Source organism: Thamnophis sirtalis, unplaced genomic scaffold, assembly GCF_051295495.1.
Source record: "Thamnophis sirtalis isolate CommonGarterSnake01/CBP01778 unplaced genomic scaffold, rThaSir2_p1.2 scaffold_9, whole genome shotgun sequence".
NCBI lineage: Eukaryota > Metazoa > Chordata > Lepidosauria > Squamata > Natricidae > Thamnophis > Thamnophis sirtalis.
The window spans coordinates 9,605,841-9,633,241 of NW_028261389.1; the positions used below are offsets into that span (position 1 = coordinate 9,605,841).

At 43.3% G+C, this 27,401-nt stretch overlaps 1 protein-coding gene across 3 annotated transcripts in view; it reads right to left on the reverse strand.

Annotated features, from left to right (window-relative positions):
* The window catches only part of SOX5 (SRY-box transcription factor 5), an 803,583-nt gene that overhangs the window by 560,602 nt on the left and 215,580 nt on the right, over positions 1–27,401 (reverse strand). Inside the window, exon 1 of one of the 3 annotated variants that reach the window (XM_087722777.1) lies at positions 15,673–15,741. The exons of 1 other annotated variant lie outside the window; for it this stretch is intronic. The gene's annotated coding sequence lies outside the window, so the exon portion shown is untranslated. Of the gene's footprint in view, positions 1–15,672; positions 15,742–27,401 lie in introns of those variants that run through there. One more of the 3 variants, XM_087722781.1, reaches the window with a different exon arrangement.

Here is a 27,401-nt window from a genome sequence, read left to right on the forward strand (position 1 = left end):
ATCTCTCTATTTCTCTGGAAATTGTTATTTTAGATCAGGCAACACACAAGGCATCCATAAGGTCAGTTCAAAAGTTAGAGGAGTTCCACCCTGGAAAATTGTTTTGATGCATCTATGCCTATGGAAGCACAATGCATAAGATATATGGTGGTGGAATTAATCCAGATGTTTGGCCCGTTCTCTAAGGAAAAGAAGTATATAACCTTCAGATAAAAGCACAGACAGACAGGCAACAAAAAAGATACTGTAGGTGAGGAAGAATATTTGAGACAATAGAAGAAATGCAATGGATCAGATGCTGGATCTCCAATCACGACATTTTGACTCATTCGTTCACAAGTCTCTTGTCCCAATTTCTTTGAATTGAACTAAAGCTGTTAATGTTTTTCTTCAAAACATATGTACCATGTTTTCCCGAAAATAAGACAGGATCTTATTTTCTTTTGGACCCCCCCCAAAATAAGCACTTGGCCTTATTTTCAGGGAGGTCTTATTATTTTTGAGGTGCAGGACACCCTTTAACTTCGGCCCAAGGCCCGCAGATCAGTTGATCCAGAGAGGACCGGAAGTTCTATCTCTGGATCTATTTCTGGCGCACTTTTTCCATTGCTGGGCCTGCCACTCTTTTGCGACCACCACTAAGAGAATAGCAGTTATAGCAATGGCAGTTAGACTTATATACCGCTTCATAGGGCTTTCAGCCCTCTCTAAGCGGTTTACAGAGTCAGCATATCGCCCCCACAGTCTGGGTCCTCATTTCACCCACCTCGGAAGGATGGAAGGCTGAGTCAACCTTGAGCCGGTGAGATTAGAACCGCTGAACTGCAGATAACAGTCAGCTGAAGTGGCCTGCAGTACTGCACCCTAACCACTGCGCCAGGGGCGCGGTAGCTAGGATTTGCGGAAACAGCCTCCGTGAGGCCGTTCTGCATGGATGGCCGGTGCATGTAGGGCACATGGGGCATGTTCCCCCCTTTCTCCCCCAGGAAATGGTGGGGATTGGCTGTGCATGCATTTAAATATTTTAGGGGAGGGCTTATTTTGGGGGGAGGGCTTATTTTAGTACATGCACTCAAAAGCCCGATTGGGTTCATTATCCAGGGAGGTCTTATTTTCAGGGAAACAGAGTGTTAGGTAAACTCCCTGTTGGGAGAGCGAGTGCGTTCAGAGAAGCGTTGTGAGAGTTGTGTTGAAGAACACACAAACCAGCATACAGAGACACTGCAGTTTAAATAGGCTTTTACTTTCATGGAAATAGAGGTATCAGAGTCCATCAAACAATCCAAGTCATACACGGATAAGACAGTCAGTCATCAATATCTTTCAGTTAAGGGATAATCCAAATAACATAGTCCAGTATCATATAATCAGTTCGGTACTCAAAGTTTGCTAGCAGTTGCAAAACTTACAATAGCTCACGGCACTTTCTAACATCCAGCTTCCAAAACACTCAGATCAGATCAGCCCAGCATCTAACGAACAGAGAGCTAACAATCATTCTGGCTCCCTCTTATGGCCGATTGAGGAAAAACAGCAACCAATCACATTTTACAGTATGATTTGAAGAAACAGGTACAACATTGTTACATGATTTATATATTGCCAACCCAACCGTTAGATTATATTCCTAACACAGGGTAATTTCAAACATATTTTTTCTCCCCTTTTCTACATGCATTTTCTCCTTCACATATGCATTTTAGATGTTTTCTTGGTAGAGATGCAATAGCAATAGCAATAGTAGTAGACTTATATACCGCTTCATAGGCCTTTCAGGCCTCTCTAAGCGGTTTACAGAGAGTCAGCATATTGCCCCCAACAATCTGGGTCCTCATTTTACCCACCTCGGAAGGATGGAAGGCTGAGTCAACCCTGAGCCGGTGAGACCCTGAGCAAGGTGAACACCATGTCACAAAATTCAGAGAATAACCATTTTCCTTTCCTGATCCATTGTCTAGGAGAGTTGCAGATCAAGTTATGTGATATTGGAATTCACAAAGGATGGGTGTCTTAAGCAAGATTAGAGACACTCTGGTTTCAAATACATATATTGTGGTCAACATGATGAAGTTGAAATATGTTTTTAAATGCAAAATATGTTTGTGGCCTAAGTCTCCCAGGTTTGGGTGCTGTACGCAATCAACTTCTTAGATTTCTCCAAGGTTTGCTTAGCAGTGTGTAACGGCTCCAATGAAGAACAAAGGAAGGAAAAGATGGAAGGAAACAGGCCATACAAAACCCACATTAACACCCCACTGCTACACAATGGAGTAGGAAGGCTTTTAAAAATGTGTTTATACACAATTTGTCCTAGGTTATTTTGCACTTGATCCATGTCCAATATTAAAATTATTACAGCTATTAAGAAAAAAAAGGGAAATAAGGAAAGAGACTGGCTACAAATCAATCTGTACCTTGAAGTTTTAACTTAGATTCTACATCCTATTCATACAACTTTCCTGCTAACGTATCAGCGTTGCATCAGAATATGGTAAAAATGTTTCCTGAAATGGTACCCAACAGATGAACTGTTTCTGATGCCCTGAAGAACTGCGATACCCATAATCCATGTGGTCCAGTAATGGTTTTGTCTTACGTTCGCTACCAGTTTGGAACTTTCTGCGCATGCGCAAAGTGTCCATGATGACGTCTTGGAGAGTGGGCAGAGCCTCCCACTGCCACCGCTACTGGTTCGCCCGAACCGGGGTGAAACAGCAGAATACTATCTCTGATATGGTCCAGGGTCATCACGATTCAGAGTTATGGGAATTGAAATCCATTATCTATGTCGTCTCGGCCCTTGATGGCTATGGATTATGGGCACCGAAAGGCAATAGATCCGAAGAAAACTCATGTGGTGCCATCTGTTTTTCTTGAAGTTCTTTCATACCAGTGTAACACAGGTATATACCAGTGTGATGGCTGGAATTTTCTTCGGCATTTGCCAGAGGTGGCATTTACCCCCACCTGATTAACAAGACAAACTGAGCTGGTTTGAAGAGTTTGTGATGGCTCTTTGCCCAAACTAAATGTGCAATTGCCATGCCCTTCCTAGCAGCCATTTTGTAAGAGTGCCCACAGCGCAGAGGTGGTATTCAGCAGGTTCTGACCAGTTCTGGAGAACCGGTAGCAGAAAATTTGAGTAGTTTGGAGAACCAGTAAATACCACTTCTGGCTGGCCCCGCCCCCAACTTTTCTCGGCCTCACGAGTCCCAGGTGATTGGGGGGAAATGGGGATTTTACAGTATCCTTCCCCTGCCACGCCCACCAAGCTTAAGTCACACCCGCCAAGCCACGCCCACAGAACCGGTAGTAAAAAAAATGAATCCCACCACTGGTCTGACCTTCTTTTTCTGCTATAACCAAGTTATAGTTTTGCATCATATTTCTCTCTGCCAGTTCCAACATTAGTACTTGCTTGCTTGTCATACTTTATTCCTTGTTTTCTCACATATCATCAAACCATAGCTAATAAAGAAAGATGGTTTTTCCCCCCTACCAGAATCCTAATTCTCATCTGACCATACATGAAAACAAACAAGTTAATTCACCCAAGAGATTATTAAATCTCTTTAATGGAGATTTAATGGAGATTTTACAGTAACCTTCCCCTGCCACGCCCACAAAACCATGCCCACAAAGCCACACCACACCCACAAAGCCACACCGTGCCCACAAAGCCACGCCTACAGAACCAGCAGTAAAAAAAATAATGAATCCCACCATTGCCACAGTGTATTTTCAAAATTTGGAACTGGGCTTCTCTGCTTTTGTCAACCATCACATCAGAACAGGACTGTTATCGTATCCAGCGGCTTAGCTATCATCCATTGGCTAAATAGCTAGATAAAGGAAAGGAACACGGCTTACATTACAGGTTGAAAATGTCATCCTTAGAGGAAAGAACCTTATCTCGCTAAACCTTAAAAAAGTTGGATAGCAAACCACAAGTTCTCAATTCTGCATTTCCCTTCCGTGTGCCACACTTTGATAAGACCAAGGTTTGGGGGAGAAAAGAAAGACCAGGGTGTTCAACCAGAAAAAGCAACTAGGTAGAAGACTATAAAGAGCCACAGCAGTGAACGAACGAAAGATTAAGAACACACAACAGCAAACTTCCCCAAGTACAATTCATCTGCTCTTCACATGCCTTTCCCTACTTTTCACAGTCTTTAGCATGAAAGTGGAGACTCTTGCATCCCTAAACCTTTAGAAAAAAAAACCCAGGGGTGTTCTAACGTGACAGCTTTAAGACTTGTGGACTTCAACTCCCAGAATTCCTCCTCTCGCTCTTCATCTTGATGATGTGCGGATGGGCGGGGGGAGGGAGCTGGAACCGGTTCTAAATGGCACTGTAGATTTGTGGAACCTCTTCTATAGAAGAGGTTAGAACTGGCAGGAACCCACCCTTGAGTGGTACCTATTAATCTACTCGCATTTGTATGCTTTCAAATTGCTAGGTTGGCAGGAGTTGGGCCAAGGATGGGAGCTCACCCCGTCACATGGCACTTGGGTTTCGAACCTGGGCTGCTGGCTTTCCAGTCAACAAACGCAGCATCTCAGCCACTGAGCCACTGCACCACCCACTGGAGAGAAGAGCAACAACAAAAATATGTCGTGCCTCCCCCCACCCGACCTCAGATTATCTTCAGAACTGAAATCAGAGAGCACTAAATGATGATAATTTGTGTGCCTCCTGTGAATGATTGAAGACCGAATCAAATTTTAACTAAATTCTATTTTGTAAATCCCTCAGGATGACATAATTATGATTCAACACATACATTAATTAGCAGTACACATCTATTTCAGCAACTTTAAAACCAATTCAGCGTCTGCTGGAAGGGAAGTCAGCCTAATATTTGAAATTGCGGGGATTAAATTGACTTCATTAGACTGACAAATTTCCTCTAAGTTCATCTCTGCTTAGTCTGACAGTTCAAGGTCAAACCCACAAGGATATTTATCAAGTTAAGGATTCAACAAACTTCAGAATCAATGGAAAATATGTACTGATTGGAGAGAAGAAGGCATAACATAGAAGCCCCCTGTGTATTTTTCTCTGACAGTCAATCAGTTCTGATAGCTATATTAAGTTAGGGAAGACTTTGTAAAACCAAGATCGTGTGAAGTGGTAGTTAGTATACTCTGTAATGCCTTGGTAAGGCCACACTTGGAATACTGTATTCCGTTTTGGTAGCCTCAATATAAATAAGATGTTGAGACTCTATAATGAGTGCAGAGAAGAGCAACAAAGATGATTAGGAGACTGGAGGCTAAAACATATGAAGAACGGTTGCAGGAACTGGGTATGTCTAGTTTCATGAAAAGAAAGACTAAAAGTGATATGATAGCAGTCTTACAATATCTAAGTGGTTGCCACAAAGAAGAGGGGATCAACCTATTTTCCAAAGTACCTGAAGGCAGGACAAGAAGCAACAGATGGAAACTAATCAAGGAGAAAAGCATCCTAGAACTAAGGAGAAATTTCCTGACAATTAGAACAATTTACCAGTGGAACAGCTTGCCTCCAGAAGTTGTGAATGCCCCAACACTGGAAGTCTTTAAGAAGAGATTGGACAACCATTTGTTTGAAACAATATAGGATGTCCGGCTTGAGTTTGGACTAGAAGATCTCTAAAATCCCTTCCAACTCTGTTATTCTGTTATTATATATCTGTCAGGCCTGCAATTATATTCCTTTTAGAATTTTGGCCTGCCACACTTTCTCTTATTTCATTATGCTGTTTCATTAGTATAGTTGATGGGAGGGGGGAATAGACAGGAGTAGGATTGTGGAATGTATTGTTATCATTCTTTTCTACAAGACCAAGGTCATCTTTTGTCTCCGCACTTCTACACCTGACCGGAAGCAGCTGGGTGGAGACGCCAACGTGGAAGAAGAAGATTGGACCATGTGATGGATTGTGGGTGTGGGGACAAGATCATGAACTTTTAACTGGGCGGAATTGGGATGTAATTTCCAGAATTGGGATTAACACAGATGTGTTAAGATGTCTGCTTTATTAAATTGGAACTTTAAGGATCATTTTGCCTTGGACTCTGATTTAATTCTACCTGATACTTGGAACGCTGACAATATCATTACCACATTTTACTTGTTTATAATTTAACAAGAGCCAACTGATGACTCAAGCAGCACAAAAGGCTAGTAGAATAGTTCGCTGCCTTGAATATCAACCTCATCATAATTGGAGACCTTCAATATTTATTGAATATTCTAAAAGAAAGTGCCAGGAAGATGGGTAATCCCGGCTGGCCATAAGAGTGGGGTGACCCGATCCAGTTGAGATGCAATTTTAATAATTTTCTAAGTCTCTGGTAATTGACAAGCTTTGCAAATCAGATGTGGAAGGTTATTTTCACAAGGACACCTCAAAGGATGGCCTCCAGGCTTCGGCTGATACATGTGGGAAGAAATAATCTATGAGATCCTGTACCATGAAGGCTTTTAAAATAGAATCCAAGCAAGCATCAACCAGCATCTTAAGTTGAATTTACAAATGTGTTGGGTCATATCTGCTCTAACTTGGGGGTTCACACTGATAATTTTAAAGAAAACTATTTGATTGACTTTCCCCAGCAATTACTTTGGAGGAGAACTAAGATCTACAGGTCTGAAACTGGGGAATTCCTCTTAAAAATGAAATTCAAAATTATTTCAGAGTTTCGGTTTAGAGGAGAAAAACCTCCACTAAAGAAAGGTAAAATTTGGATTAAAAATGAGATTATTATTTTTTTAAAAGAAAAGTTGGTGGACAAACTATCTAATTTATCTGCCTTTCTTGATCAAAACAACATAAATGGATTTTCCCTCTCTTTCTTCCAGCATAACCTGGCCCAACAGCTCTGTCCCTTAACTGATGGATCAGCAAATCACACTCTACCACCCCAAAACAGACACCAGGGGCAGAACAGGGCTCATTTCCTAAATCCCCCATCATAGTGCTTTATTATTATTATTATTTTACAGCAGGAGAATAGGTTACTGATAGCTATAAAAATATCCTTCCACTTGGGCTGGGATACCGTGTGTGTGTGAGTGTACACATGTGTTTCCCTAGGAACCAACAAAAGACAAGGCATTCCATTCACCCAACCGAGGATTGACTGCACCAAAAAAAAGAATAAAAAATGTGGCCGGACACACACACACACACACACACACACACACACACACACACACACAAACACACACACTGCCCATTTCTGCCCTCCCCAACACAATAGCTTTGAAAACAAAGGACAGATTATTAGATTTAAGCATGTTAGCCCAACACATCTGGCAAGCATGTGTGGCAAACGCTAATGAAGACTTTGCTAAGTGAGTTGCAATTGGTTCTGACTGCCTTCAGCTCTCTCGGGCCCGCACCATGGACAGAGAACAAAACACTTCCTTTACTCTTCCTGAAAACTCCTGCTTCTGGCTCACCCCCCCAATCCCCCCTCTCCCTCCTCCCCAGAACCCTGAGGGATTCCCCTCATCACCAGGCTGCCGAAATTAAAACAGAAAAGTGTAAGCAAATACTTAAAGTTGTCTTCCGTCCTCTTTGTTCCCCTCCTTCTCTCTCTCTCCCACCCCACTTTCAAAAAATATGAGCGTCTTATTCATTTTGATTGAGTGCAACAGTCAGACAACAGAGGTCTCTATGATCCTGCCAACAAAAGGGAATTGTTAAACAGATGTCCATGTTCCACTCCTGTTTCCCGGTCCTGATCATGTTAGACACAGAAAGTCGTTTTATCTACTCCGCCAGACTGGGTGTGTGCTTGCACACTTGCGTGCAATGGAGAAGGGAATCACTGAAATTATCAGGATAAACTGTACAGGGAGAAGAGGCAGACTGCAGATGATTATAACTTTGGAAGGACCACACATTTTTATTTATCTTTAGTCTCTCTCCCCCCCTCCCCTTTGCTCAGGCTCCTTTTAGAGCTGACTGTGTAAAGCGCTTAGAGAGGGCTGCAAAGCACTATGAAGCGGTATATAATAGCAATAGCAATAACAGTAGACTTATATACCGCTTCATAGGCCTTTCAGGCCTCTCTAAGCGGTTTACAGAGAGTCAGCATATTGCCCCCAACAATCTGGGTCCTCATTTTACCCACCTCGGAAGGATGGAAGGCTGAGTCAACCCTGAGCCGGTGAGATTTGAACCGCTGACCTGCTGATCTAGCAGTAGCCTGCAGTGCTGCATTTAACCACTGCGCCACCTTGGCTCTTATATAAGTCTCAGTGCTACTGCTATTTCTTTCCCAACGTATCAACATACCTTACGGCAAAGTCGAAAGCCCAATCAACAAAAACACCCACTGTTCAGACAATTCATCCAGAAATGAAGGGAGGAAATATGGTCTTTTTCATTTCATTTGCTTATTCTTTTTCCAGGATTTTAATGTGTTTTAATCCTGGTAGTGGATCTGGCTATTTGAGAGACCGCCTTCTGCCGATTACCTCCCTCCGTCCCATCAGATCGCATAGAGTAGGCCTCCTCCGAATTCCATCCGCCAGTCAGTGCCGACTGGCGACTACGCGGAGGAGAGCCTTCTCAGTTGCAGCTCCGACGCTATGGAACAATCTCCCCGTGGAGATCCGCACCCTCACCACCGTCCAGGCCTTCCGCACAGCCCTCAAGATCTGGCTATCCCGTCAGGCCTGGGGATGAGACTTTACTCTCGCCCCTCCCGAATGTTGAATGAATGTTGGGTTTTTTATTGCTAATTATTTCTATTCACATTTTCTTTTTGCGTTTTGTCCCGCACTCCCCTCCCCTATTATTGTAAGCCGCCCTGAGTCCCCTCAGGGAAAAGGGCGGCCTATAAATGCTTAATAAAATGAAAATGAAATGAAATGCCTGGCTCAGCTTTTTGTTATCGTTTTTTCAAATGACGCACCAATTAGGGGCACCCATCACAGTAAGCCATAATGTGCAAATGTGTTTCTCTGGTGTAAAGTTCAGTGTGATGTGTGAACCAGAGGTGGATTCCTACCAATTTGGACCAGTTCGGCTGAATAGGTAGCAACTTGGTGGCCTGGGTCACTGGAACCGGCAGCGACCCAGGTCTGCCAAGCCCCCAAACCGGTTCTTCTACGGCGGCAGCATCTTTCTTTTCAGTTCTGCATAAGCGCAGAACAATTTTCATTGCAAAAATGTTTTGTTTTTCATTTTTTAAGGTTTTGCACATGCACAGACCTTTATATTTGCAAATGCGCACCCGCACCCAGCGTTTTTGCGCACACCGAACCGACGGTAATGCCAACAGCAGCCCACACCCCTTGTGTGAACCCAGTCAGTTAGAACTGACTCACTAAAACATTTAGGGTTCAATGAAATGTTAGGAAAGGATGCTTGCAAGGAAGAACTGGCCAGAGAAATTCAAGCCAAGTTCTTCTGATGTCTACAGATCTTCTTCAACCAACCTAGAGTTTACAAGAATTTTGCCCCTCCTGATGTCATGCCCCGTCATAATTAAAAAGGTACACGAAAATATGAAAGTACAGGTAGTCCTCAACTTAAAACCACAGTTTCTGTTGCTCAGTGAGGCATCACCCCATTTTATGACCTTTCTTGCCATAGTTGTTAAGCGAATCACTGCAGCTGTGAAGTTAGTAATGCAATTGTTAAGTGAATCTGGTTTCCCCATTGACTTTGCTTGTCAGAAGGTCACAAAAGGGGATCACAGGACACTGCAACGGTCACAAGTATGTCAGTTGCCTGGCATCTGAATTTTGATCACGTGACCATGGGGATGCTGCAACAGGTGTAAGTTTGAAAACTTTTTCAGTGTCGCTGTAACCTTGAATGGTAACTAAATGAACTGTTGTAATTCGAGGATTACCTGTATTTGATTCTACAATCCTCAACAATCAGCTGAATGTAGAGACATAGCTATTCCATGGTGCATTTTAAGGACAATCCAAGTCCATTTTAATCAGAAGTGATATTCAGCCGGTTCTGGAGGACTGGTAGCAGAAATTTTGAGTAGTTCGGAGAATCGGCAAATAGGCTGGCCACGCTCCGGCTGCCTCCCAGCCTCCTAGCTGATCTATTGTTGCCCTGAACAGGAGAAAGGAGCTGGAAAGCAGGTTAGTGGAGTGGGAAGGCAATGGGGATATTGCAGAATCCTTCCCCTGCCACGGCCACAAAGCCACGCCCACAAAGCCACACCATGCCCACAAAGCCATGCCCACAGAACCGGTAGTAAAAAAATTTGAATCCCACCACTGACGTTAATGCTAAATCTCCTCTTAAAACAAGGTGAAAACAACTATGCTCTTGAAAATTTTAGCCCCCATCCTACCCTTCATTTCCTTTTGATATACTCTGCAGCAGAAAAATGCATGATATAATGCCCCCTAGTACATATTCTCAGCTCAACTTTAATTTTCACAGTCAGAGATTTGACATATTTTTTTTCTTTCTTTTTATAATTCTTAGTTATGCTACAATCTGACTGTTACCAACTCAACCCCCACTTGAAAGTGCACTTCCACTAAACAAATACTCTGGATAATTAGTGAAGAAGCGATAATATGTGAATGCATCGTGTTTTGAGCAAGTTCTGGCTTATTTGTATTAAAAGAAATAGGCATAACCTTCCAGCTAATTTGAGAGAACAGCCTACTAGAAAAAAATAATAATAATAAAGAAGAAAGGAAATAAGAAGAATTTGCATTCCATAACAAACCATCAAAAAGATTATTATTTCCAAGTGATGCTGGTGGAATAATAGCATTTAAAACAAAACAGCAGTGGCCTGTATTAAGGAATTATATGAAAGTTAATTGTTGTTTCAAACTCACACAAGGGAGATTAGACATATATAAAAAAGTGGGTCTTGGATACTAACTATGATAAGAGAAATGGAACTTCTGATTGGTCTATTGGATTATGGTTGCTAAAGTGATACACGTAACCCTTGCCTAATGACCATAATTTCTATTGCTACTCAAGGTAGTTGCTGTGCCCAATAGCACAATCTTTAAAACCCCTGTTGTTGAGTAAATCACTGCAGATGTTAAATGAATCACATGGTCCTTAAGTGAATCCAACCTTCCCCATTGAGTTTGCTCGTCACAAGCCAGCTGGAAAGGCCATCAAGGAAAATCACGTGACCCTGGAACCCTGCAACCGTCATAAATACAATGCCAACAACCAACCAAGCAACAAAATTGCGAAGCACGAAGCAAAATATCCATTCAGCAGTGAGAAGAATGGGATGAAGAAATGCCAGATTAAAACTGCAGTGGATATAAGAAAAAGCTGCATCTTCAGGTCAGCAGAAGTCAATTAACGGTGGTAAATATCACTGTTCGAGGGTGCAATAAAGATCCTAATCCAGCTTGATCGTTAGTAAGTATCTGGAGCTCCTGATAAATGCAAAGCAGAAAGCCTGTAGGACAGCTGTCCAGAAGATGAGTATAGATAGGATTCCTTCCAGGGAAGGATTGCATTGAAGAAAGAACATGGGGTGAGAGGGAAATTCTGCTCTTGCCTTTAGAGAGACAAATCCTTTTGGGTTGCCTAATTATGGATGGATGTGCAAGTGTGTGTGTGTGTGTGTGTCTGTGTGTATAAATATACTGAAGGTTGCACACATACTAATTAAATCTTGAATCAGAAGAATTGCCCATTCATATAGACAATTGGATGCTCCATCTACAACCGACCATTCCTCTTGGATGCTGCAACTACAACCGACCATTCCTCTTGGGCGCTCCATCTACAACCGACCATTCCTCTTGGACGCTCCCTCTACAACCGACCATTCCTCTTACACGCTCCATCTACAACCGACCATTCCTCTTGGGCGCTCCATCTACAACCGACCATTCCTCTTGGACGCTCCCTCTACAACCAACCATTCCTCTTGGACGCTCCCTCTACAACCAACCATTCCTCTTGGACGCTCCCTCTACAACCAACCATTCCTCTTGGACGCTCCCTCTACAACCGACCATTCCTCTTGGACGCTCCCTCTACAACCGACCATTCCTCTTACACGCTCCATCTACAACCGACCATTCCTCTTGGGCGCTCCCTCTACAACCAACCATTCCTCTTGGACGCTCCCTCTACAACCGACCATTCCTCTTGGGCGCTCCCTCTACAACCAACCATTCCTCTTGGGCGCTCCATCTACAACCGACCATTCCTCTTGGACGCTCCATCTACAACCAACCATTCTTCTTGGACGCTCCATCTACAACCAACCATTCCTCTTGGACGCTCCCTCTACAACCAACCATTCCTCTTGGACGCTCCCTCTACAACCGACCATTCCTCTTGGACGCTCCCTCTACAACCGACCATTCCTCTTACACGCTCCATCTACAACCGACCATTCCTCTTGGGCGCTCCCTCTACAACCGACCATTCCTCTTGGACGCTCCCTCTACAACCGACCATTCCTCTTGGACGCTCCCTCTACAACCAACCATTCCTCTTGGACGCTCCCTCTACAACCGACCATTCCTCTTGGACGCTCCCTCTACAACCAACCATTCCTCTTGGACGCTCCATCTACAACCGACCATTCCTCTTGGACGCTTCATCTAAAACCAACCATTCCTCCTTGCAAGTGAACTATTAAAGGATCCCTGTGCAGCCTTGAATTAGAAGTCAAGCTTCTAATCTTGACCCTCAGTCTGGCCTTACTTGTTCTGTCCATGAAGCTTCTTCTATGGAGTTGCCTCAAAGTCAGGATACTAACCACGCTAACTGGCAGCAGCAGCTCTGTTCTCCATTGTCTTCTTCAGTCTCCAATTTGCTCATCTCAAATTTGGTTTTCCAGGACCGGCAACACCCAAGTAGACAGACAACTGCATCCTGCTAATGATCTCCTCATTATCTCTTTGAAATAGCCGGTTGGGCCCCAAAACAAGCAGACTTACACTCTCTAAGATTCCTTTCCCAATCTCATATAATCTTTGTTCAGGAAACGCATAGAGGGGTGGAAAGGGATTAAGTTAGTTCCCTGCCCCTTCCAATACAATTGATGGGATTTGAGTTGGCTGATGCATTGGAAACAAAGGGCAGCCAACTTAAGATGGATCCAGATGAGGGGTGGATTCCTGCCAGTTCTAACCTCTTCTATAGAAGAGGTTCCACAATTCTACAGTGTCCTTTAGAACCGGTTCCAGTTCCCTCGCCCCGTCTGTCCACACATCATCAAGATGAAGAGCGAGAGGAGGAATTCTGGGAGTTGAAGTCCACAAGTCTTAAAGCTGCCACGTTAGAACACCACTGGGTTTCTTTTTCTAAAGGGTTAGGGGTGAAAGGGTCTTGTAACTTGACAGCTTTAAGACTTGCATGCTTCAAATGCCAGAGTTTCTGAGCCAACATTTTGGTTGCTAAGCAAAGCGTTGTTAAGTGAGTTTCACCACATTTTACAAGTTGGCCACGCCCAACCAGTCACACGACTGCCAAGCCACTCCCACTCGGTCACATGGCCAGCAAGCCACTCCCCACTCAGTCACATGGCCAGCAAGCCACTCCCACAAAGCAGGCCACACCTACAGAAGAGGTTCTAAAAAAATTTGAAACCCACCACTGATCCAGATCATTGATTGCCCTTGACAAAGTGGCCCCAGCGCTATCATATTTCATTTGGCATTCCTTCTCCATTCAGTGGTGGGGGGAGGGAGGGAAAACCACGCCTGGATAAAATATTTCTAATAGTGCAGCTAAGTATTTCCTTCCCCCAAAAAATCAACATTGAAAAATAATAGAATTTATTCTACCCCATTTAACTGCTGCTGTTGTTACAATTTTGCAAATGGAGTTCTACTATGTCCTTAAATCAGACACAAGTGCTCACTCACATCCAAATATTTTCACACATTTTTCAGTTAACAGATTTAGAAAGTGAACAAACTCTCTAACCATCCACCATTTAATTTCTCCCCACCCATCAAGTGCTTACTTTGCCCGGAGCTAATTTTATTTATGAGAAATATGATCAACTTATTTTAACAAATCAGTGCTGTGCAAACCTAAAGGAAGAGCTCGTGCTAATGTGTGAATAACTGTCGACACAATTAAGCACTCAGCACAATGCCTATTAAATAGCCCCCAGCGATTCTTTGGTATTTTAAAGGGAAAATGAATTCATTTTGAAGTTCAGAAAGAGGAAAAGAGAGGAAAAACAAAACTTTGCCAACAATATCAGCACTCGGAGACCAAAATTGGACAAGGTGCTGCAATGGCAAAATTGTCAATACCGGTAGTCCTCGACTTACAACCATGCATTTAATGACCATTCAAAGTTACAATGGCACTTGGAAAAATAACTTTTTTTCACACTTAGAACAGTTATAGCATCCCCATGGTCACATGATGGAAATTCAGACACTTGGCAACTGGCATGTACTTATGCCGGTTTATGCAGTGTCCTGGGGCCATGGCATCACATTTTGTGACCTTCTGACAAGCAAAGTCAATGGGGAAGCCAGATTCACTTAACAACTGCATTGCTAACTTGCCAACTGCAGTGATTCACTTATAAAATAAAACTCGTTTAGCTGTCTTGCTTAGCCACAAAAAATTGGGGCTGGGGGGCAGTTGTGGTCATAATTCAAGGACTACCCTGTTTTCCTAAAAATAAGACCTCACCGGATAATAAGCCCAATCAGGCTTTTGCGTGCATGCGCTAAAATAAGCCCTTCCCCCCAAACAAGCTCTCCCTTAAAATATTTAACCACATACGCAGCCGGTCCCCCGGGGGGGATGGGGAAAAGCAGATTTAGACTTTTGGAATATTGGTTTCTAGGACTGAAACAGAAATCATCAACCAAAACTAACCTTCAATGTAAAACATAAATATTTAAATTGTGGCTAATTGGGGGACACAGAGGCAATGGAGACATTGCATAAAAGGTAAAGGTTCCCCTCGCACATATGTGCTAGTCATTCTCGACTCTAGGGGGCAGTGCTCATGTCAAAGCCGAAGAGCCAGCACTCCCCGAAGACGTCTCCGTGGTCATGTGGCTGGCATGACTAAACACTAAAGGTGCACGGAACACTGTTACCTTCCCACCAAAGTGGTCCCTATTTTTATACTTGCATTTTTACGTGCTTTCTAACTGCTACGTTGGCAGAAGCTGGGACAAGTAACAGGAGCTCAGTCCATTATACATCACTAAGGATTCGAACCGCTGAACTGCTGACTTTTCTGATCAACAAACTCAGGGTCCTAACCACTGAGCCGCCACGTCACTAGAAATTACTAGAAAGCTTTTCGACTCTGCTTTTAAAAACTTTTATATTTAGCAGTTATGTCCTGTTTCTTCTTGTTCTCTTTCTTTAAACTTCTTTTGTATTCTATTACTTTAACAGTTTAAAAATGTCAGAGAGAAAGAAAGAAGAAAAACGTTTATATCCATATTTCCTTTTTTCAATATTTTTTTTTAAATTTGTTCAGAAAGTTAATATACAAGCTGTAAAAGAAAAAAAAGAAAGAAAGAAACCTTACGAAAATTGAGAAGGCTAAACAAAACATTTAAAAAAGTGTATATTAGAAGCTACAGAAAGACAAAGGCACATATACATCTATTGCCCGCTTAATCGAATACCAACAAATATATTGCAGCAATAATAATTTTCCCCTTGCGAAACAGCCGCCCGCCGAGTTATAAACCTATTTATATACCTAGATTTTCTTTTGTTGATTCCAAGTGGGAAAATGTTTTGCACCGTGACTTTTGCTGACAAGCCGAGGTTCTTGCCATCCATCTAACAACCATACCTCCAGCCAGACAATTACAGTTAGTAAACAATGGATTCACCTTCTGACCTTCCGACATAGAGACTGTCTGGTTTATAACCTGTGAGGGACTTCCGTCTGCCTAGCGACCTCTTTCTGAATTGATAGGATTGCTCTAAATTACACTTACCTTCCAACCCCTTGCAAAGGGCACACCCATCAGCAAACGTAAGGTTTGCCCTGGGAAAGGTAGTAAAAGATGGTGAAAATCTGAAACCCAAAATTCTTGTGTCTGTTCCAGTTATGTTTTGAACAGGTTGTATTCCCAAAGTCGATGCATTGCAGCTCGTGTTGATAACAAAAAAGCTTTTTTTTAAATTTTATTTTATTTTATTTTTTTAAAAAAACCCAACCTAATGTAGCACAGCCTACACATTCCAGACTTATCTACAGAGAGGTTTTAAGGGGTGGGGTAGGGGGTGGAATCAAAAAGTACTTGCAAAGATTCAAGTTGCAATGAACTCTTGAAATGAGTTCTTGGATTCTTGAAATGCCACATTTTGAGTGGATAATCTTACTTGCAAGGGAAAACCTACAATGATTTATTTTTTTTTAAAAAAGAAAAATGCAGTGGAAAAAAAAAATCCTGTTTAGAGTTGTAAGGTAGGCAGGTGGAAAAGTCAAGTTACTTTTCTGAACTTAAAACCATTCGATTCAGACAACCTGGGGCATCAAGCTAAGAAACAATTCAGAGATGAAAAGCAAATAATAGAACAATTTCCAAAAGCTTGATTATGATATGTGTTTAAGAGTACAGGCAGTCCTTGACTTACAACAGTTCATTTAGTTGACCGTTCAAAGTTACAACGGCACTGGAAAAAAGTGGCTTATGGCCATTTTTCACACTTATGACCGTTGCAGCATCCCCATGGTTCTGTGATCAAACTTGGAACACTTGACAACTGATGGATATTTGTGACCGTTGCCGTGTCTCGGAGTCATGCAATTTACCTTTTGCAGTCTTTTGACAGGCAAAGTCAATGAGAAAGCCCAGGTTCACTTAACAACCATGTTACTAACTTGACAACCGCAGCGCTTCACTTAACAACTGTGGCCAGAAAGCTTGTAAAGCTCACTTAGCAACTGTCTTGCTTAGCAGTAGAAATTTTGGGCTCAACTGTGGTCGTAAGTCAAGGACTACCTACCGTGTTTCCCTGAAAATAAGACAGGGTCTTATTTATTTATTTTTGCTCCAAAAGATGCATTAGGGCCTCTTTTCGGTTTAGGTCTTATTTTTGGGAAAATACGATACTAATTGCATTCGTCTGGCTGATGATCTTAACTGAGGATTATTTTTTGGGTAAGGCTTATATTACGAGCATCCTGAAAAATCATGCTGGGTTTATTTTCCGATTGGGACTTATTTTGGGGGAAACAGGGTATACTGGATCTCAGGATATCCTGATCCAAATCTAATCCGTGAAATGAAGGAAGTAAACTTATTCTTTCTCCCTCAACACACCCTTTCTTCCCTGCATTAGGGCTGTTGTAAGAAGGAGAATTAGGCTTCAGGAAAAAAAAGATGTTATAAAAACGTGCTAGAGAAATCACGCTATGCACCACCAACTTATACCCTTAAGGAAAGAGAGGATATCAGTCTAATAAAATAAAATACCAACTCCTGTGGAACTGTTATGCTCAGCAGATGCATCCACCCCCACCCTAACGCATACTCTTTCTTGTATTTCAGAATTAAGAAATTGTCCCTGCCTCACTTTCCTACATAATAGAGGGCCGTGAAAATATTTAGAAACCCCTCGCATCCTGGACATAAATTGTTTCAACTCCTATCCTCAAAATGACGCTATAAGGCACTGCAGACGAAGATAACTAGATACAAGGACAATTTTCCCCTGAATGCCATCACTCTGCTAAACAAATAATTCCCCCAACACTGTCAAACCATTCACTAAGGCTGCATTACTATTACTATTAGTCTTCTCATCGTTCCTATCACCCATCTCCTCCCACTTATGACTGCAGGACTGTAACTTTGCTGCTTGTATCCTTATGATTTATATTGATTGTTTTCTAGTATGATTTGATTGCTTATTTGTACCCTATGACTATCATTAAGTGTTGTGCCTTATGATTCTTGACAAATGTATTTTGTCTTTTTATGTACACTTGAGAGCCTATGCACCAAAGACAAATTCCTTGTATGTCCAATCACACTTGGTCAATAAAGAATTCTATTCTATTCTATTCCATTCTATTCCATTCTATTCCATTCTATTCCATTCTATTCCATTTCATTCCATCCCATCCCATCCCATTCTAAGCAACACTTCTAAAGGCTACCAATGATTGCTGAGAACCTCTGTCAAAAATAAATTTTTATGTCTGGTGCCAAAGATGGAGCTGTCATTCAAATGCCACGGAGGCCACCCCAAGACCCAGCCAGTTGATGCTTCAAATGTTGCTTTCAGAACCAGAAATTTCTTGGATCTGGCTATTCTTCATTATGTTCATCAGAATTAACTGATTGTATCTGTGCTCAAAGTACATCAAAGGAAAGTTCACTCCCCAAAAATCCAAAACTAGAGCTAATAGCTTCATGAATAATTGTCCTGGAACCATGGCACCGTATTTAATATATTTATTACATGTATAATATTTAATAATACATTTTTCATTGACTTCACCTCATTCTGAAGTGATTTCCTGAGATGCTATTTTACAAGTGTCATCCCTACAAAACCAGTAGGATCTTCAGACAAGATTTTACATTTGCATTTACATTTGCTGTACCTGTGAAAAAAAATTAAACAAGGGCTAACAAGATCCAGGTTCAAATCCATTCCACCGTTGGGTGGCTTAGTCTAATCACTCTTTCTCAGTCCAACCTACTACATAGGATTGTATGGAAGAACAAAGAACTCTTTGAGATTCTGTAGAAAAATTAGAGTATGAACTTAATACGCAGGAAACACAAAGAATACAAATCTACCTGAAAAGGTTGTTGTTAAGACTGTAACAATGCAGTTGTCCACAGCTGGATTCTTTCCAGATGTATAGGATTCTTGCAATCCTCAATTAACATAGCTAATCCCAAAACCAGGTTAGGACATTTGAAATAGTCGAATCAAAGCATTTGGCTAAATCATGATTTCTTTAGGTGGGGGTCATTGACTAGGCTAAACAGTCCAAACTCACCCAATATGCTACCCCATCAATCATTCATTGCAACATTTGGCTCATCCAAGCCCTTAAGCCATCTTTGATGGATAAACTCTTCTGCCCACGTGTAGAAAGTATCTGGGATTTTCCAAGGCCCCTGTTTCATTATTAAATATTATTAAACATCGTTACTGATTTACCACATTCGCTGCAGCAAAAAGAACCCGAGCTTAAAATTTCCTAACTGTTGCATGCATTTTGCACGATGGACAGTTAGAAGAACCAAAATTAGACTTCTCCAAGAGGTCTTTGCTATACAAACATGTTACCTGCTTGGGACTTCCCCCCTTTTTTTCCCCACCTGTGATGATGGACTGAGGAATCCCAGTTACAGTTCTGACAGCTGTGTTTGGCCCTGTCACAGGAAGGGACAGCAGCCGCGGGAATAGCCTGGGAAAAGCAAGCAGGTTGACCAGAAATGCCACCCAAGGTAGACTTCCCTCCACCAACAGGCAACAGAGCTGCCTCCCTTGTCAAGCCAAGGCCTTGCAAATCCCGAGGCCCATCCTTTCCTTCTCTCCAACAAATCAAAACGTTGCGAGCTTTGTGTTGCCACATCACTGGAGCCTATTGACACAATTGGGACTTCAACCCCAATTTTGCTTTGTGTTTTTCAAGCAGGGTTTACATAAGGAGAGAACAAGATAAAGCACACACAATACCTATGAGGCCCCAGCTAACGAACAGTGAACTTCTTGGGCTTTGTATCCATCAAACAAATCTGTTAAGTCAGAACAAACCTGCTAACAGGTTGAGGAGGTGCATCAGCATTTCTGTAGATTGCTTTGTTTGTGGAATTTAGTGCAAAATAACTGATATCCTTTGTGTCGCATGGGACCTCCAAAAATCAGACCTGGTAACCAGGGGTGGGTTCCTGCCAGTTCCAACCTCTTCTCTAGAAGAGGTTCCACAAATCTACAGTGCCGTTTAGAACCGGTTCCAGCTCCCTCCCCCCGCCCGTCCGCACATCATCAAGATGAAGAGCGAGAGGAGGAATTCTGGGAGTTGAAGTCCACAAGTCTTAAAGCTGTCAAGTTTGAACACTCCTGCATTTTTTTTTCTAAAGGGTTAGGGGTGCAAGGGTCCTGTAACTTGACAGCTTTAAGACTTGCGTGCTTCAAATGCCAGAGTTTCTGAGCCAACATTTTGATTGCTAAGCAAGAGCATTGTTAAGTGAGTTTCACCTAGAAGAGCCAAGGTGGCGCAGTGGTTAAATGCAGCACTGCAGGCTACTGCTAGATCAGCAGTTCAGCGGTTCAAATCTCACCGGCTCAGGGTTGACTCAGCCTTCCATCCTTCCGAGGTGGGTAAAATGAGGACCCAGATTGTTGGGGGCAATATGCTGACTCTCTGTAAACTGCTTAGAGAGGGCTGAAAGCCCTATGAAGCGGTATATAAATCTACTGCTATTGCTATTCACCACATTTTACAAGTTGGCCACGCCCACCCAGTCACATGACTGCCAAGCCACTCCCACTCGGTCACATGGCCAGTAAGCCACTCCCACTCAGTCACATGGCTGGCAAGCTACTCCCACAAAGCAGGCCACACCTACAGAAGAGGTTCTAAAAAAATTTGAAACCCACCACTGCTGGTAACCTGGGACATCTAAAAGGGGATCAGATCACAGAGAGGAAAGACCCATTTAGACGAATGGATCATGCACCCTGCTCAATATAGGGATCCAGTTTGATCTAGTGGTTAAGGCACCAAGTTAGAAATCAGGAAATTGAGAGTTCTTGTATCACCTTAGGCATGAAAGCTGGCTAGTTGACTTTGGGTGAATCACTAGTAGACTGTGAGTTCTAGTCCTAACTTAGGCAGGCAAGTTGGCTGGGTGACTTTGGGCCAATTCCCAGGAGACGGTGAGTTCTAATCTCTTTTCTAGGGCGGTGCTCATCTCCATTTCAAAGCCGAAAAGCCAGCGCTGTCCGAAGACATCTCCGTGGTAATGTGGCCAGCATGACTAAATGTCAAAGGCACACGGAATGCTGTTACCTTCCCACCAAAGATGGCTCCTATTTTTCTACTTGAATTTTTGCATGCTTTCGAACTGCTAGGTTGGCAGAAGCTGGGACAAGTAACGGGAGTTCACTCCATTACACGGCACTAGGGAGTCGAACCATCAAACTGCCGACCTTTCTGATCGACAAGCTCAGCATCTTAGCCACTGAGTCACCACATCCCCCAAAATAGTGTACCTCTATTTAAATCATCATCAGTCTGGGTAAACTGAGTTTGTTCCTCAACATAGAACAAAATCTGAAAAAAGTTTAGTCAATGACATTTCAGATGGATGCCCATAAGTACCCATAGTTCTACTGACATCAAGGAAGAAATGGTTTTATCAGGAACACGTCCAAAAAATAGAGAGCAGCCTATACATTCTCTGGCTAAAGAGTGAGTTTTTCAAAACTTTTAAATTCTCACCATTCCATGATGGTTTGACTGATCTTACTGAAGATACTACTGAATTGTGGCATCTCTAAGACTCCTTAAAGAGAAGACACGTCATTCTCTAAAAACAATACCTCTTATTTTCCTCAGAATTACTTTAAAATATATGGAAATGTTGGTGGCGAGGAGCCAAGGTGGCGCAGTGGTTAAATGCAGCACTGCAGGCTACTGCTAGATCAGCAGGTCAGCGGTTCAAATCTCACCGGCTCAGGGTTGACTCAGCCTTCCATCCTTCCGAGGTGGGTAAAATGAGGACCCAGATTGTTGGGGGCAATATGCTGACTCTCTGAAACCGCTTAGAGAGGGCTGAAAGCCCTATGAAGCGGTATATAAGTCTACTGCTATTGCTATTGGTGATTCCAGGAGCGGCTAACATTTGAAGTCACCAAAACTAGGTGATACTATCCAGTCTTGGAATACTAGCTGGAAATTTGAATAATGATGTCACGTCAAACATTTTGGGGTCACTATGGTTATTAGAAGATACTATGGGAGACTGTAAGAGAAAATTCAAAGAGGTTTATGTCATCTCTTCACCCTCACTTAATATGAGGTGCAGTAACATAAAGGGCATAAGGGACGCGGTGGCTCAGTGACTAAGATGCCGAGCTTGTCCATCAGAAAGGTCGGCAGTTCAGCGCTGTTCGAATCTCTAGCGCTGCATTAACGGAGTGAGCTCCCGTGACTTGTCCCAGCTTCTGCCAACCTAGCAGTTCAAAAGCACGTAAAAAAATGCAAGTAGAAAAATAGGAGCCACCTTTGGTGGGAAGGTAACAGCGTTCCGTGCACCTTTGGTGTTTAGTCATGGCGGCCACATGACCATGGAGATATCTTTAGAGCACTGGCTCTTCGGCTTTGAGATGAACACCACCCTCAAGAGTCAGGAATGATGAGCACATATGTGCAAGGGGAACCTTTACTTTTCTTTATAAAGAAAAATGAGCATGGCATCTCATGGAACCAAGAGGAGTGTGCAGAGGATCCTTGAAGATGATACCACACCTTCTAGGTCTCCGATACAGACGTTCTTCAGATGTTGGCACTCAATCACATTTCTTAAGTCACCAGAATAGACAATGGCAAGGATGTCAAACCTAGGAGATTTTTAAGACTGGTGGACTTCAACTCCCAGAATACTGGCTGGGAAATTCTGGAAGTTGAAGTCCACAGGTCTTAAAAGTCCCTAAGGTTGGACACACTTGGGCAATGGCATGGAATGCTGGGAGATATAGTTCAGCAGCTTCCTCTTGGTAGTCATATGTTCAGGAAATGATGAAATCCCACAAGTTATGGAGCTTTCCTAGTTCAATTTGCCAGAAAATCATCAGAATCTTTCCGGATGTGTTTTTAATGAAAAACAACTGCCACACAATGCCCAAATTAGAGGGAGTGCTTCTGGTTACAAATTAAAATCTTGCTTGTGACTTATGAATGAGTTATTTGCAGATACGGATTATGTATGGAAGGTTAGAATAAAATATGTTCATTGTTTACTGAAACTATAAAAATGTCCCACATCTGTGTGGTGTGTGTGTGTGTGTGTGTGTCTGTCTGTCTGTCTGTCTGACTGACTGTGTTTGCATGTATGAATGAAAAGCTCTTCTACACAGGCATTCGTGTATATGTATGCAATCATGTACATGCAAAAAGTTTTGTTCTGTTGTACCCCAGACAAAGTATGTGTATAATAATTAATAGGAGCCAAATTGGTGTAGTGGTCAAAATAGCAGGCTAGAAAAGAGGAGACCGTCAGAGCAATTCTCGAATGCAGCTCATCTGCCTGGAATCCACACTGTATATTGGATATGAATCCGATTGAGCAGATCCAGAGGTACTTCATGAGAAGAGTCCTCCAATCCTTTGCTCACAATAGAATCCCTTAGGCCACCAGACTCAAAATTTTGGGCTTGGACAACCTGGAACTACACTGCCTACAGTCTGACCTAAGCACAGTGCACAAAATTGTCTACTACAACCTCTTACATGTCAACAACTACTTCAGCTTCAACCGCAATAATACTCAGGCAAACAATCGATACAAACTCAAAGAAAACCACTCCAAACTTGATTGCAGAAAATAAGAACTTCAGCAACAGAGGGGTCAACGCCTGGAATGCTCTATCCGACTCCGTTGTTACATCTCCAAACCCCCACAGCTTCAACCTTAAACTGTCTACCGTGGACCTCACCCCATTCCTAAGAGGTCCGCATAAGCGCACCAGTGTGCCTTCCGTCCTTGTCCTACTGTCCCCATTTATTTGTACTCATTTCCTTTGTTCATATCCATGTTTATACTTATGCCTGTTATCTTGCGTGTGTTTGACAAACTAAATAAAATTAAAAATAAAATAAAGCTAGCTATGTTGACATCTGCCCTGTCATTCTCTCTCGGCCATAGGAAGTAGGAAAAGACAAATCCCTTCTGAAAATCTTGCCAGGAAAACTGCAGGGAAATATCAAGGAAAGAAGGAAGGAAGGAAGGAAGGAAGGAAGGAAGGGAGGGAGGGAGGGAGGGGGACAAAGAAAGGGAGGGAGGAAGGGACGGAGAGAGGAAGTTAGGAAGGGAGGGAGGGGGAGGAAGGAAGGGAGGGAGGGGGAGGAAGGAAGGAAGGAAGGAAGGATGGGGGAGGGAGGGAGGGATGAAGAAAGGAAGGGACGAAGGGAGGAATGAAGGGAGGAACGAAGCAAGGGAGGGAGGAGGGGTGAGAAAGGAAGGAAGGAAGGAACAAAGGGAGGAAGCGAGGGAGGAGGGAGGGAGGGAGGGAGGAAGAAAGGAAGGAAGGAAGGAAGGCACACAGGGCAATAATGTTCTTCCTAATCAGACCATCACTTCCAGCAAAGGGGGATATGGATTCAGTTTAACAGCATGCAGTTATTCAGCTTTCAGGATCAGACCCTCCACCCTAACCTTGGGGGGTGGGAGGGGGAGGGGCGAACTACATTTTTCTGAGGAGGAGGAGGAGGAGGAGGAGGAGGAAAAACCATTCTAATTAGTTGGTGTTTGTTCAGAGCTTTGAAGATGAAACAAAATAGTAGGCTGGAGTATTTTCGCTGTAATGCCTGGGGCACCAAACTCCAATTTGCTTCTCAGGCAGCTGAACATGATCCAACAGCAGCGCAGACAGGAGCCAATGCAGGGATTCCCATTTGTTGCTATTTCTAACTTGTCAGAAAGCCACTGGGGTAAGCCAGTGTTCAAAAAAAAGGAAAAAAAAGCAAGCAACAGACCTCAGGCCAATCGAGTTGGCAAAGTTCATTTCCAGCAAGGGCCAGGCGGAAGAGGAACCAGTGGTGCTTGGTTGACTGAATAACTCCACAGGACTGAGCTAAAGGCAAAATCTTGCTAACTCTTTCTGTCTTTGTAGCAATTTACCCCATCATGTAATCCTGGTGTTTAGGTTACTACAACACATTTAATCTGGAGGGAGGGAGGCAGGGGAGGAGAGAGAGAGAGGGAGGGAGGGAGGGAGGGAGAGGGGGGAAAGAGAGAGAGAGGGAGGGAGGGAGGGAGGGAGAGAGTGAGAGTGAGAGAGAGAGAGAGAGAGAGGGAGAGGGAGAGGGAGAGGGAGTGAGTTGTGGTCTGCTGGCAGTCTGTGGATCTGGCAACTGAGTCGGACAGTGAGGAGGTTGGAGAGGAACATGGGCCAGTCCTGGAGTCTGGGGAAGGCTCTGATGAGGGCTTTGCATTGGAGGCAGAGAGGGGGCCAGGGCCATCTGGGAGTTACATGCTGCTCCGGACCCTCCAGAGTCAGACATCAGCGAGACAGAGGAACAGAAGTAGCCTGTTCCCAGTGCGCACATGCGCAGAGCTGTCAGAAGGCCAAAACAGGTAAGACAAAAGGGGCGACTTGGGAGTAAGACTTGGATTGGCCTCTCCCATAAGACATAAAAGAAGAGCAATGGGACATGAGCCTTTGCAGGAAGCAATTTTGTTCGTTCTGGTCGGTTTAAACTCTGAAGCTCCGTTTTGACTCTGTGCTCCATTTGGCCTTGCAAAACTAATTGGCAACTAGGTCTCTGGCAGCGTTTCAAGGGAGATAAAGGTGGGTGCTTATCAGCCTTACCCTGAAAGACTGTGGCAGACTTCTGTTGGACTTTTCACAGACTGGTTGTGAATCATTACGGGCTGTGAATCAACGTAATTCACAGCCGTTTAAATAAAAAGAGGGTTTGGGGGATTAAGTCTCAGGAAGCCTAGGTCAGGAAAGAAAGAAAGAAAGAAAGAAAGAAAGAAAGAAAGAAAGAAAGAAAGAAAGAAAGAAAGAAAGAAAGAAAGAGGGAGGGAGGGAGGGAGGGAGGGAGGGAGGGAGGGAGGAAGGAAGGAAGGAAGGAAGGAAGGAAGGAAGGAAGGAAGGAAGGAAGGAAGGAAGGAAGGAAGAAGATATTTATATTATGCCTTATTGTTGACCAAGTTCATATAATATTCTAAGACAGTGTTTCTCTTCCTTGGTGACTTTAAGTCCTGTGGACTTCAACTCCCAGAATCCCCCAGCCAGCATAGCTATAGCTATAGCTATGCTGGCTGGGGGATTCTGGGAGTTGAAATCCACAGGACTTAAAGTCACCAAGGTTGAGAAACACTGTTCTAAGAAACTCTGGGCTTCCCACCAGAGTCTGGAACAATCACTATCTAATCCCAATCCTGGTCTAATTTTAATACAATCATAGAACTGGAAGGAACCTTGGAAGACTTCTGATCCCACCCTCTGCCCAAGACAAGAGTTTTTATATACTATTTTGCACAAATGGTTGTGCAATCTTTCCCACAACTCTGGGAGGGAAGCTGTTCTGACTGTCAGGAAATTTCTTCTCATTTCCCGGATCTCCCTCTGGCGAGCTTCCACCCGTTGCTTCTTGTCCTGCCCTCGGGTGCTATTTTGTTGTGTGAACCTAGTCTTTGTGAAGCAAGGAAAAAGCGCCATTTTTCTCACTCCAGAGAGATGAACTTTTTACTTAAATGATGGCAATTTTCTAAATTTGCATCTCTGCATGTAAATCAGCAAGGTGGGCATTTTGTGCAAATTTCTTCTTTGTTGATGCATTTCCCCTTTTTTTCATAACAAAACAGCAGCTATCTTAAGTTTGCATAAGTGGAGATGCCCTTCAAATTATCCCGAAACAGCATCCTGGGATTCTTCTCAGTTTGCGGCTCAGATTGAACTGCAAAAGGACCACTCAGAGCTTCTTCTCCTTCGCTCTGCTAACATCTTCAAAGGACTCTCCTCACCAGCTCTAGCCTTAAACTCAATCTCTGTCCTCTTCACTTATCCATGCATAAACAGCAGCAATAGGTGTGGGAAGGCAGCCTACCCTATTTCCATTCCCAGATGTTTGGTTTTGCATGGGGACACAAAGCCACACTGGACACAGAGCAAACTCTTGGCGGCTGCTAGCTATCCCATATAACTAAATCACTGCAGTTTTTTGTGGCCCACCAGCGGCCAGCAGAGTTGGCAGCAGATTCAGACAGTGAGGAGGTTGGGGAGGAACATGAGCCAGTCCTGGAGTCTGGGGAAGGCTCTGATGAGGGCTCTGTGTCAGAGGCAGAGAGGGGGCCAGAGCCGTATGCCAGTTATCAGCTGCCTTCAGAGTCAGACATCAGTGAGGCAGACGAACAGCTGGAGTCTGTTCCCAGTGTGCGCATGCACAGAGTTGCCAGACAAAGAAAACAGCTAAAGAACAGAGGTTGACTCGGGAGGAAGGCCACAGGTGGACGATGAATCCCCCCCCCTGAGGAAATAAAAGAGGAGCGAAAGGAGAGTGGAGTTTGCCGGAGACAATTAGTTTGCTTAATTGGTTCATGACTTTCCGAGACTCCTTGCCAAGTTTTGCAGAAATCAGCTTCCAGCTCTCCAAGCCAGATAAGGTCTGTGACTGTAAATCCTCCCTCAAAAGACTTTGCTGGATGTGAATGAGAAGAATTAATTAAATTAATAAAAGGGATTTTTGTTGGGACAAGGAGTTTGCTTCATGCTCTT